The following is a 13,256-nucleotide window of genomic DNA, read 5'->3' on the forward strand; positions in this document are numbered from 1 at the left end:
AAGACTTCATGTCAAATTCCCTGTTTTTTTTTCATTTCCACAAACGCCAGCGACGTGGCAGTTCAAAATGGTTCAAATAGCTCTGAGCACTATGGGACTCAACTGCTGTGGTCATCAGTCCCCTAGAACTTAGAACTACTTAAACCTAACTAACCTAAGGACATCACACACACCCATGCCCGAGGCAGGATTCGAACCTGCGACCGCAGCAGCAGCGCGGCTCTGGACTGGAGCGCCTAGAACAGCACGGCCACCGCGGCCGGCGACTTGGCAGTTGCAAAGTCAATATTGTGTGATGAAGTTAAACGATGCAGTTTCTGCTGGTAGCGCCGAGCGCCGATTACGTCAGTATTTCCCCTATCACGTCTCCGCCATCCGCAACGACTAGTATTGTTGTTTAGAGTTTTGTTCATCATTTTCAGCGACTGTTTTTGAAGAATGTCAGTGCGAAGAAATAGCACCCTAGTTGCGTTAAAAATTGTTTTTTAATGCAACCGGTATGCTATTTCATGGCATCGGAAATCTTGTTATTCCAGTCACGCCTCTATTGCAGTCGGAGTTCTTCTTTTGTGCCACATATGCATGGTTCACACAATGAAAGAGAAAGATTGTTCGTGATGAAAACTCATAAAATAGTAGGACTTCGTTACACAGTAAAGTAAAATTTTGTCCTACTACAATTTCAAAAGAACAGCTTCAAATCCTACCCCCATGAACCATGGACCTTGCCATTGGTGGGGAGGCTTGCGTGCCTCTGCGATACAGATAGCCGTACCATAGGTGCAACCACAACGGAGGGTATCTGTTGAGAGGCCAGACAAACGTGTGGTTCCTGAAGAAGGGCAGCAGCATTTTCTGTAGTTGTAGGGGAAACAGTCTGGATGATTGACTGATCTGGCCTTGTAACACTAACCAAAACGGCCTTGCTGTGCTGGTACTGCGAACGGCTGAAAGCAAGGGGAAACTACGGCCGTAATATTTCCCGAGGGCATGCGGGCGGGGACTACTCGAGAGGATGTCGTTATCACGAGAACAAAACTGGCATTCTACGGATCGGAGCGTGGAATGTCAGATCCCTTAATCGGGCAGGTAGGTTAGAAAATTTAAAAAGGGAAATTGATAGGTTAAAGTTAGATGTAGTGGGAATTAGTGAAGTTCGGTGGCAGGAGGAACAATACTTCTGGTCAGGTGATTACAGGTTTATAAACACAAAATCAAATAGGGGTAATGCAGGAGTAAGTTTAATAATGAATAGGAAAATAGGAATGCGGGTAAGCTACTACAAACAGCATAGTGAACGCATTATTGTGGCCAAGATAGATACGAAGCCCACGCCTACTACAGTAGTACAAGTTTATATGCTTTGAGGGATGAAGTGGTGAAGGCAGCAGAGGATCAAGTAGATGAAAAGACGAGGGCTACTACATATCCTTGAGTAACAGAAGAAATATTGAATTTAATTGATGAAAGGAGAAAATATAAAAATGCAGTAAATGAAGCAGGCAAAAAGGAATACAAACGTCTCAAAACTGAGATCGACAGGAAGTGCAAAATAGCTAAGCAGGGATGGCTAGAGGACAAATGTAAGGATGTAGAGGCTTATCTCACTAGGGGTAAGATAGATACTGCCTACAGGAAAATTAAGGAGACCTTTGGAGAAAAGGGAGCCACTTGTATGAATATCAAGAGCTCAGATGGAAGCCCAGTTCTAAGCAAAGAAGGGAAAGCAGAATGGTGGAAGGAATATATAGAGGGTCTATACAAGGGCGATGTTCTTGAGGACAATGTTATGGAAGTGGAAGAGGATGTAGATGAAGATGAAATGGGAGATATAATACTGCGTGAAGAGTGTGACAGAGCACTGAAAGACCTGAGTCGAAACAAGGCCCCAGGGGTAGACAACAATCAATTAGAACTACTGACAGCCATGGGAGAGCCAGTCCTGACAAAACTCTACCATCTGGTGAGCAAGATGTATGAGACAGGCGAAATACCCTCAGACTTCAAGAAGAATTTAACAATTCCAATCCCAAAGAAAGCAGGTGTTGACAGATGTGAAAATTACCGAACTATCAGTTTAATAAGTCACGGCTGCAAAATGCTAACACCAATTCTTTATAGACGAATGGAAAAACTACTAGAAGCCGACCTCGGGGAAGATCAGTTTGGATTCCGTAGATATATTGGAACACGTGAGGCAATACTGACCCTACGACTTGTCTTAGCAGCTAGATTAAGGAAAGGCAAACCTACGTTTCCTAGCATTTGTAGACTTAGAGAAAGCTTTTGACAATGTTGACTGGAATACTCTCTTTCAAATTCTGAAGGTGGTAGGGGTAAAATACAGGGAGCAAAATGCTATTTACAATTTGTACGGAAACCAGATGGCAGTTATAGGGGTCGAGGGACATCAAAGGGAAGCAGTGGTTAAGAAGGGAGTAAGACAGGGTTGTAGCCTCTCCCCGATGTTATTCAATCTGTATATTGAGCAAGCAGTAAAGGAAACAAAAAAAAATTCGGAGTAGGTATCAAAATCCATGGAGAGGAAATAAAAACTTTGAGGTTCGCCGATGACATTTTAATTCTGTCAGAGACAGCAAAGGACTTGGAAGAGCAGTTGAACGGAATGGATAGTGTCTTGAAAGGAGGATATATGATAAACATCAACAAAACCAAAACACGGATAATGGAATGTAGTCGAATTAAATCCGGTGATGCTGAGGGTATTAGATTAGGAAATGAGAGACTTAAAGTAGTAAAGGAGTTCTGCTATTTGGGGAGCAAAATAACTGATGGTCGAAGTAGCGAGGTAGCGAGGATATAAAATGTAAACTGGCATTGGCAAGGAAAGCATTTCTGAAGAAGAGAAATTTGTTAACATCGAGTATAGGTTTAAGTGTCAGGATGTCGTTTCTGAAAGTATTTGTATGGAGTGTAGCCATGTATGGAAGTGAAACATGGACGATAAATAGTTTGGACAAGAAGAGAATAGAAGCTTTCGAAATGTGGTGCTACAGAAGAATGCTGAAGATTAGATGGGTAGATCACATAACTAATGAGGAAGTATTAAATAGGATTGGGGAGTAGAGGAGTTTGTGGCACAACTTGACTAGAAGAAGGGATCGGTTGGTAGGACATGTCCTTAGGCATCAAGGGATCGCAAATTTAGCATTGGAGGGCAGTGTGGAGGGTAAAAATCGTAGAGGGAGACCAAGAGATGAATACACTAAGCAGATTCAGAAGGATGTAGGTTGCAGTAGGTACTGGGAGATGAAGGAGCTTGCACAGGATAGCGTAGCATGGAGAGCTGCATCAAACCAGTCTCAGGACTGAAGACCACAACAACAACAACAACTTCAAATGTTTCCGGAAAATTGTGAAATGTATATATCGATACGTTTTGGGAGACATATCGATATTCCATCAACAGTCCTAGATGCCGAATTCGGTTGTCCACCTCGGGCTCAGTCACACACGCTGACATTAGCAACACCGTTTGCTTCTTTACGAGCACGAACAATCGAACGTCGCACATGTAATTATGTCGATATCAGCATCAACGTTCACAACTTTCGTTCTTCTATGGATTTCAGTTTGAGGCACGTTTTCTGAGGTTAAAACTCGATTACGGCAAGCTGTTTCTCACGCACCGACATATTTACGTTACACACCGCCATGCTACACTACACTGTTCGCTGGCAATGAACGGTAGAGTGTTGTAACTTACGTCAGCAAAGCAGGAAAGTCGACGGAGTGATATGCATGACATGTAATGTCTCAACAGATTTTGAGAACAGAATAAAAAATTATGAGGCATTAATTTTCAATTCGCCCTCTCACCATGACTCTTTCTGCTATAAACAAGAACTTTCAATCCCATACAACACCCATAACGGCAACAACGGTGCATGGGCACTTTGCGTTTACAGGTTGCTTACCGAACGGCTTTCACTGTCTACAAAATTCGATTTGATTTTCAACATTTCAAATAACTATTGACCGAAAGTCTATTCGGGTTTGCTGCCGGATCCTACAATCAACTTGACTCGATATTTCGGCGATCCAACTGGTCGCCATCTTCAGTTCACAGTGGGACTCATCAGCAGAAGCAACATTCTCCTGAAGATGGCGACTAGTTGGATCGGCGAAATATCGAGTTAAGTTGATCATAGGATCCGGCAACAAACCCGAGCAGACTTTCAAGACTTACTACGCCGGGAAAGCCTACGTAGTCACAACTATTGACCGAATTTAAAAATTTGAAGTGGTGTCATAAACCACCCGTTAAGGTTACACGTTGAACACCATAAGGTGGTTAGAAACTGTGTAGATATGTACTGCGGCAGCGTAACTCACGACACACAAGCTACCCAGATTACATTCTTCATTATTTGATAATGAGAGCACTTAGCGACTTCAAAATAATGAAAGGAAACAAGTTTTTTGCTTACTGCGATGCTCATGCAGTAAAACTGCAGCATCAGGCATGATGTTTCAATTTATTACTTGTTTACTACTAACTCTATTGGCGACACGTGTTTTTATACAGACACAATGCACATATGCCAATTACGCTACGTGGAAAATTGTCACTGTACGACACATAGTTCAGGATAAATGCTGTTTTATACATGGGAGTTCGAAGCTTTAAAGAGCCGGCAGCAGCGTTGGTGGTGACAGGGGAGAGGGGGGAAGGGGGTTTCTAGTGTGCCTCTAATGCTAGCCGGCCAAACCACCCAGGAAGAATTTTGTTTTGTAAGCAACTGGTCAGTATTTGTTTTTTTATACGTCATCGATTGTAAAGGAATATTCATATTGTTTGTAGTTATTTCTAGTGGTCCAATACATGTACTTCAGAGCGTTTAACGTTTGTTTTGCCTGCTATCCTATCTTGCCATATTACTTGCCTGACGTTTTCTCTACCAGGATTGTATGCGTTCCATGTTCCAATTCGATCATCGTAACCGGCCTGGCGCTCATATAAGTGAATTAATTGATTCCTTTACCCTTACTTAATCAAGTACAAATTGCTTATCATTTAAATTCAAGTCTCCATGTCCATTTCATTAAATCAGTCTGCTTGTCTATATGAGACACGTAACATTTTGAGACCTATCGCGTTGCGAGATATAACCCACTAAAGTAGAACGTTGTTCATATTCGACTTGCACCATCACTATTTGTGTTTCCTGCGAATCATCAAGTTTACGGTTGCACAATATATGCGGCAGGATCTTGAGCGATTACTTTTGTCCTAAGTCATACCATTAAGATAGTGCTCCATAATTACTTTTATCTAGATTGGTCAGTGTATTGCAACGTCTTTTTCATGAGTCCAACTTCTCTCTATGCTGGCGATATGGCTGGAAAGCTTTTCTAAATTCAAGGAAATTGTAGATACGGCACTGCTCTTTCAAAAGTACGTTTGATAATTTCTGTACTGTTCCCACATCACATTAACTAGTCTGCTCTGGTGGTAATTTGATAGAATGTGCCATTCTTCTGACATCACCAATCCCCGTACATTCGCCGCAAGTTGATGCTTGATGCTAGAAGCAGTCGCTCCAGTATCGCTAGGTTTAAGAATCAGGGGAGGCAAGTAGGTTGTAGGAATGATTTGGGTTTGGTGATGCTGCTTCCGTCGTCTGAGAACAATATTAGCCAATTTATGCAAATTTTTCGACTACTGTATATCAACACTGATTCCTTTTCCTTTCCTCTGATAAATCTGGATGTTGTAACAACGGTACAGCTTTAGATGTGCTAACCATAAAGTTTAGGAGGGTATTCGACACGGGACAACTGCGATATACCTATTAAATGTCTCAATTATGTAATGCAGGCTTTGACTGTCTAAGGCTCATAAAACAAAAGTCATCGAAACATATACAATATCGTGTTTTACTAACCCCTTCAAAATAAATCTTTTGTAACAAGACTGTACAGAAATATACATGTATATCCTTGTGAGTAAATGAAGGCGACTGCTGGAAACAAAATTCCTTTTCATCAGAGCAGATCCGCTTTAATGATAGCTGAACACAGTTTATTTATATCTGTTTCTTGTAACTTTTTTTCGTTTTTGTGTAATGTGTACAGTTACATGAAATCAAATTTTTAAGTACATTAATTTATCCATTCGTGCAGATGCCCATAGCTTTTCGTTACCTCCGTATTTTTCATGGTAACTAACCTTTGGTAGAGAGTAAATTGTATTTAATCAAGGTTTGCCGACGCGTAAAATGCATAGTTTTTAGGAGTAAAGGCAGTTTTATTGTCATAAAAGTCTCTCATTACTGACTGAGAGCAAGGAACGGATGTCTGCAAGGCTGTACTAGTGTTTTTATCTCGTATATCGACTGTGTACTTTGTATTGACATTGTAACTGCAATTAATGAGATAGTCACTAATCTGAAGTTTGGGTCCAACAACACTCAATTAAACATGGAACTACTGGAGCTGCTAGATATTTATTTTATTTCTGGAGCCTTTAAGGGGGGATGTAACGGATTTTGGTCCAAAAAATCGATTTTTCAAAAATATTATGTTCTTAATCTACGCAGTTTAATCTGTATTGTGCGTGAATTTTATCGTGATATCAGCTTTGGAAATACTTTTAAATTCTTAAACTAATTAACTCTGACCTGGCGGCCGCTACCACCTTTTCCGACATTTGGGAAACTGCTTGCTTCAGAGGAATTTGTGTCCGTGTGAAGGCTATTATCTTTCGATATCTTTGGCTGGCATCTATATCTCTCGCTGACATCTATATCTTTACCTGAAAACTTTCTTGCATGTGGTTTATTTACGTTTTGACAATACGAGTACACATATTAGTAGATGGAAGGTTGAATTCGCAAACCTTTACGTGGAAGTCTTGATTTATGTATAATGAGTGGTGGAAAAACTGTGTTTAGGAAACGGAGGTTTCATGGAAATCGGCTTACCAACAAAAACGAGGAAGCAGTTCGAAATGAAGAACATGAGCTCTCAGCTTTAGCATCGAAACTTGGGACAGGAGAATTGTACAATGTTGATATGGATTCCACTGGATTCAGACTTATTGATTTAGATCTTCTCTGCCAGGTTGTAAAGTTTTCATATTCATGCGTTAGCTGTAAAAATACGGAAAGCCTAGTTGTTGCCGAAGGCAGAAGATTGGGAATAGCCTATGATTTAAAATTAATTTGTAATTCGTGTGGCTGTGAATTTTCGTTTTTCTCCTCCAAAAAAAAAAAAAAAAAAAAACAACGACACTGATACCTATGAAAGCAATTTTAGGTTAGCATATGCTCTGAGATGGCTTGGACAGGGCAGGGAAGAGGAGTAATTTATTGTGTGGTTTTCTGAAAATGCCTCCACCTTGTGCAAGGGTGGGAAAAATAAATAAAGAAATGTCTGATGCTGTGTACAATACTGACAAAGTTTCTATGAAGAAAGCAGTTGAGGAAATGGTGGAAATAAACCAAAAAGAAATATACCCTGGGGTAGATATTCATGACAGTGAATCTCCTACAAATGTTACTGACCTGTGTGTGTTTGTAGACGAGACCTGGATGAAAAGGGATCACACATTTCTGTATGGAATTGCATCTGTTATTGGTATTGAGTTTTGGTAAAGTTTTAGATGTGAAAATTACGTCTCAATACTGACACCAGTGAGCAACAAGGAAAACGTCCAACAATGAAGACAGTGAGAAACTGCGGCAAGAAAAGCATGCATTAGCATGCTCTAAAAATTATAGTGGCGCAAGTGGGGGAATGGAGGCTGCTGCAGTTGTGAGGATGTTCTCCAGGTCTGAGGATCAATATGGTGTTAGATATACTAAATACCTTAGTGACGGGGACTCCTCTTTGTTCAAAGCTGTAACACATAAAATCCGTAGAATACAACGATAGGAAAGGCTTCATGGTAGGCTTCGTCGCTTGCTGAAATAGAAGAAGCGTGAAGTGCTTGAGGATGGAAAACCACAAGGAGGAAAAGGCAGGCTTACTCTAAAAGAAACTGACTCTCTTCTGTTATTTTATGGGAGAGCTATTAGGAAAAACACACATAATGTAGGGGCAATGGCGCGTGCTGTGTGGGCAATTTTTTTCCACAACCTATCCACTGGCCAAATACCAATGCACTGTGTCCGAAAGACTGTTGGTGTAAATTCAACAACAGAAATGAGACGCATTCACATAAACAATTATTACCAGAACCTGTTATGAATGCAAGCCCACATCCAAGTTTCTTGCAGATCCTGATTTATTGAGGAAGTGTCTTCACGGAAAGACACAAAATGCAAATGAATGCCTCAACAATTTAATTTAGATTAGATTCTCAAAAAGGACATTCTGTGAACCTGAAGTACTCAAAACAGGTGTCTATGATGCAGTGTTATGTTACAATAACGGAAATAATGGCAGAATTCAAGTGCTGAAGAGAGTTGATATAGATCCTGGCGTGTTTACAACAAAAGCATTTTACACCATCGACGAGAGCAAAGTCAAGACAGCTAACAGATCAGTGCCTTACCTCCAAATACAGGCCAGGCAGATTCGAAGTGGAGAGAAGAGAAACCTGGAGGATGAGGAGTCTCAGTATTGAGGATTTTAAAACTGAGCTAAGCTCATTACATGTAGAAGTATGAGAAGGAAATCTTTGAACCTCATTTTCTCTGTTTTACATTTTTTTACATTTTTACGAGCGTTTTCTCAAAAAGTATGTGTGCTAATGCTATGAAATTTTCAGGAACCATTCGCAACGTGTTGCTGTCTCCCTGGAACTAAAAAATACGAGATCCTGCAGTTACATTCTTATTTTTAGATGTTTGTATGTAGAAAAAATGTTAATTTTGGATGTGCAAAATAAAAACTCTGTTAATGATACATGGCCTTATAACCTCCTCAGGACAACCAAAAAATTTTCAGATTAATTGTATGATTAGAATTTGAGTTCTGGCTTTTTATAAAAATGAAAACAAAAAACTAAAAATCAAATTTCTGGCAAAATATTAATCCTGCATATTTCATTATATTTTTCTGTTAAAACATAAATCTTTTGCTTTATACGTGCAAAATTTAGATTCGTACATAAAAAATATGATTGTAATGATTTTTTTAAATAAATGTTTACATTTTCCGTTACATCCCACCTTAAACAGCCAAAGAAAATGGTTAGTTGTGCACTGAGTGTAGGGAAAATACAGGTATATCGAAAAGAATCATCCGATTTAAAAAAAAATCGTAACTATTATGTTACTTGAGATACGTGCGTAAACAACGTGCTGTTGGAAAGAGCAAATGTTTCCCGCTAGGTAGCAGCAGCATTTTGTGATTATTTCTTGTGGGGGTTTGTAAAAGACTCTTCTTATGTGCCTTCGTTACCATCAACAATGAATGAACTGAGACATCGCGTAACAGCAGCTGTGGAAGCTGTCACACACGCCATTCTAGCTGTAGTGTGGGAACAATCTGAATACTGCACTGACATATGCCGTGCATCTCAACACCTATGAAAAGGTATGAAAAAAAGCTTTTTGAGCTTCCCGTTCATCAAAAAACAAAATTTATTGTATACATTTATTAGTTTCAGGAATATAGACGTGCCAAATCGGATGTTTCTTTTTGATACACGCTGTACTTCGTGAGTTGTTTGTGTGGTGTGTTTCATTTTGTCTTTCATATGTCACTCGCTTCTCGATCCGTCTGTGTCGTGACAGTTTATTTACTGGCAATGTGGGTAATTCATTCATTAGAGATAAAGAAGGAAGGAAGGAAGAGTCATTATTTACGAAAATAATTCTGAATGAACATTTCTTAAATACGTATTGTTACCCGCGTCATAAGACACCGCTGTGAAAGTAATTTGAATTGAGAACGGCAGAGTTCTCATCAGTACGCCTTGTGCGGTAATCTGGAGAAATCGCAACCGTCAGCTGCGTTAATCCTGGCCGCCAGATGCAATACAGAATGAGAACATGGTTCATGAATCACCTAGTACGTCAAACAGTATGTATAAAGTGCTTTCAACAATCCAGTAAAATCGTTAATCATATATTATGAATCTTGTATTCCCGAATGTAAAGTTATATCTAACACCAATGAAAACTTCGCAGAAATCCGTATAAAAAGTTTCTACATATCATATTTTCATGCTTCTAAACTGTAAAATGAAACTTGTAATCAATTAGATACTACAGGACAAAGTAATTAGCACTGTACGTCGTTACAGGTTGAGCTTTTTTAGCCCAAATAAATAATTTTTAGCACAAAGCGCTGTGGCTTTAACTGCTATCTGCAGAACATAAATCGCCCCTCTCGTACTGTTGGGATGGATGACACCAGAACCACTTATGTGTAAGATCATAGTCTGGATGAGCTACGTAACAATTCTATATCAGGATTACGTTCGATCAAATTATTTGCAGAACATAATTTTTTCTGTAATTGTAGTTTGCCTGCAGCAGAGTACATTACTGTTCAGAGACTTTATTACCTGACATAGGTTCTTACTATTCTATTTAGTGTTTAGGTGAATCAGATACGTTAATTGAAAGAAAATATCTAAGAAATAGTACTGAGAAACTAAAATTAATTTTTCCTAAAAGCTGCAAAAATTAAACTTATACGAACTTCATTTAATTTTTCAAAAGTAACTGATTTTCAGTCTACTGCATCTTCAAATAAAGAGCATTAAGGATCGTTTACATCATAAAGCAAAAATCGTACGTTATTTTATTGAATATCTGAATATTCATATCAATGAATTTCTTTGTGTAATGTAATCTTTGGTTTTTAGCAAGCTGTATTTTAGTGTTTCTTCTCCATTTAGTATCGTCAAGCGTTTTCAAACAATAATCTGAAGAACGTAAAATTCTGCCTAGTGTAAATCTATTATGACAAGTTCTAATATGTTGAATCGTCAGAGCAATTTCGTGCGCAAATCTGTTAAAATTTCGGTAGTTACAGAACGGTATTTTTGTATGGGAGTTTTCCAAATTACTAGGAAATGTGATTCACGGTAATTAAATTTCATTACTAGTAGCGTTTGTTTTTCTGCCGCAAAATTACCTAATCGTAGTGTACAAGCTATCACGGATTACATACACCATGGCCAAGAGTAATTTAATTTTTCTGTAGGGTTTGTCCAGTGAGACCAACTGCCGTTTCCACTCGGAAGGGTTCATATTCTTTCGGCAAATTATTTTTATTAGCACTTTGACTAGTTTCGACTCCGATTTTGGTGACCACTATTACTAACCAAATGATGAACAAACTTAACAGGAAAATTTTGATAACCGAGTGTGGGGTCATCAGCATTCTTAGCAGAGACTTCTAATTATCCACATTTCGATTCGGCTTTTGCGGAATCGATTGCCTTCTTCCAGAAATGGTGAGGCTCGTGATTGCACGATCAAGTGAATGACAGACTGAGCCAAAGAGATGATTCAACACATCAACACTGCTGTGGTCAGAGAAAATATCATTACTTAATATAAACAGCAGAGTTTTATCTTTGTATTTTTTCTCCACTTCTTTCGCGAGGAATTTATACTAATGTGGTCAAATGTACAGGAAATGTCTCGCTAAAGCCGCCGTTAAAAGAGTGATACCAAAATAGGTATTAATTTTGTACTGACAATCGGCGTACCATTCGTGTGTAGGATGGACAAGGTGAACGATACCAGCGTACTTGGTCGCAGAGGGTTGGTGGGCGCCCGACGCATGGGACACTTAATTTATGTGGTCGTGCTGACTCGGCATTTTTCACGTAACGCTGCGCAGGCGGAGTGTAACGCGAGGTCATCGCTTTGGGAAAACATCCGCCGTCAGAGTTAACGGCCGTGGGCCGGTGAGTGTTGCTGACAGGGACCGCGGTCGATGATCACGGCTAGTCTGGTAGTGAGTACTGCCTACGTTCACTTTCTTCCAAATGATTCGAAGCCCCATCTGTAATTCCTCAAATCCACAACTCCCGTGGACACACCTACTGTAGTCATTTTGCCGGCCCGGGTGTCCGAGCGGCTCTAGGCGCTACAGTCTGGAACCGCGCGACCGCGACGGTCACAGGTTCTAATCCTATCTCAGGCATGCATGTGTGTGATGTCCTTAGGTTAATTAAGTTTAAGTAGTCCTAAGTTCTAGGGGACTGACGACCTCAGATGTTAAGTCCCGTAGTGCTCAAAGCCATTTGAACCATTTTTAGTAAGCATTAATTCAAATACTTATCCTGTTAAAAGGAAATTTGCTATAACAATAGAAAGTCTCTGTCAGTTGTCTGCCGCCATCTTAGCAATTATCTCAGCGGGAAATTCAAACTCCGCAACTCTGCAGATATAAACGGCGATGGTAATAAAAATGTGTAAAAATAAATGTTCACCGGTGGTCCCGAACTCATTTTAATGAAAATAATTCGAATCAGATTGGTTCTTTACAAACAGTGCTCATAGCACGATTCGTATAACAAACTTCTCTTGCTGATGTATGGAGCCGAAATTAATTACGCACGAGTTGCAAAGAATATCGTTTCAGGTAACATACGTCAGTGTTGTGTGCGGCTGATATTCGGTGGTTTTAATGATCATTTTGCTGAAGATAACTGTTTCCATCATAATGAATAGTTGTGTAGAATTTGTTGTATGAACTATGATTTACTGACACTTACACAACTTACAGACAAAACTTTAACACAACGTTAACTTGGATTTCTTTAGCAAGTTGACCAAATCTTAAGCAGGGCGAAAAAATTATTGTGTAATTACTCACTGTAATGAAATAACATTACCGTTATCATTTACAAATTAGTTAAATACCAAACCACTGAATAACACAGCGAACGCCACAATAGGTTGGTTAATTTGGATCAAAAAGACAATCGCCATCTTCTAACTTTTCAGAAAGTGTAACTGGTGATCCGTCTGGAATGACGTCCTTGGTGACCAGAAGTTAAATCCCGGCCGACCTATCCTCCTTCCCAGAGCTCGTTTCACTGACGAGATACCTTCTAAGGAGCAAAGTAATCATCGTTTTCTCCTGTGTGAATTCCAGTGAGGCGACTGGTTTACTGAATACTGTTCGCATCTCCGATTTAGAAATTTTCAGCAGATTTCGCGAGTGTTATTTATAGTTGGTGTACCCAACGTCGCTGTCGGTGAGTCCCCGCCGTGTCACGGCGTTGTGAAGTATATATGGTGTTTACCAGACTCGGAGGCGTCTGCGCGGAGTGGGAGTCAGTAGCAGCAGTCCACTTGGCGGGAGGAGCTCCTGCT

Source organism: Schistocerca cancellata, chromosome 7, assembly GCF_023864275.1.
Source record: "Schistocerca cancellata isolate TAMUIC-IGC-003103 chromosome 7, iqSchCanc2.1, whole genome shotgun sequence".
In the NCBI taxonomy this organism is placed as follows: domain Eukaryota; kingdom Metazoa; phylum Arthropoda; class Insecta; order Orthoptera; family Acrididae; genus Schistocerca; species Schistocerca cancellata.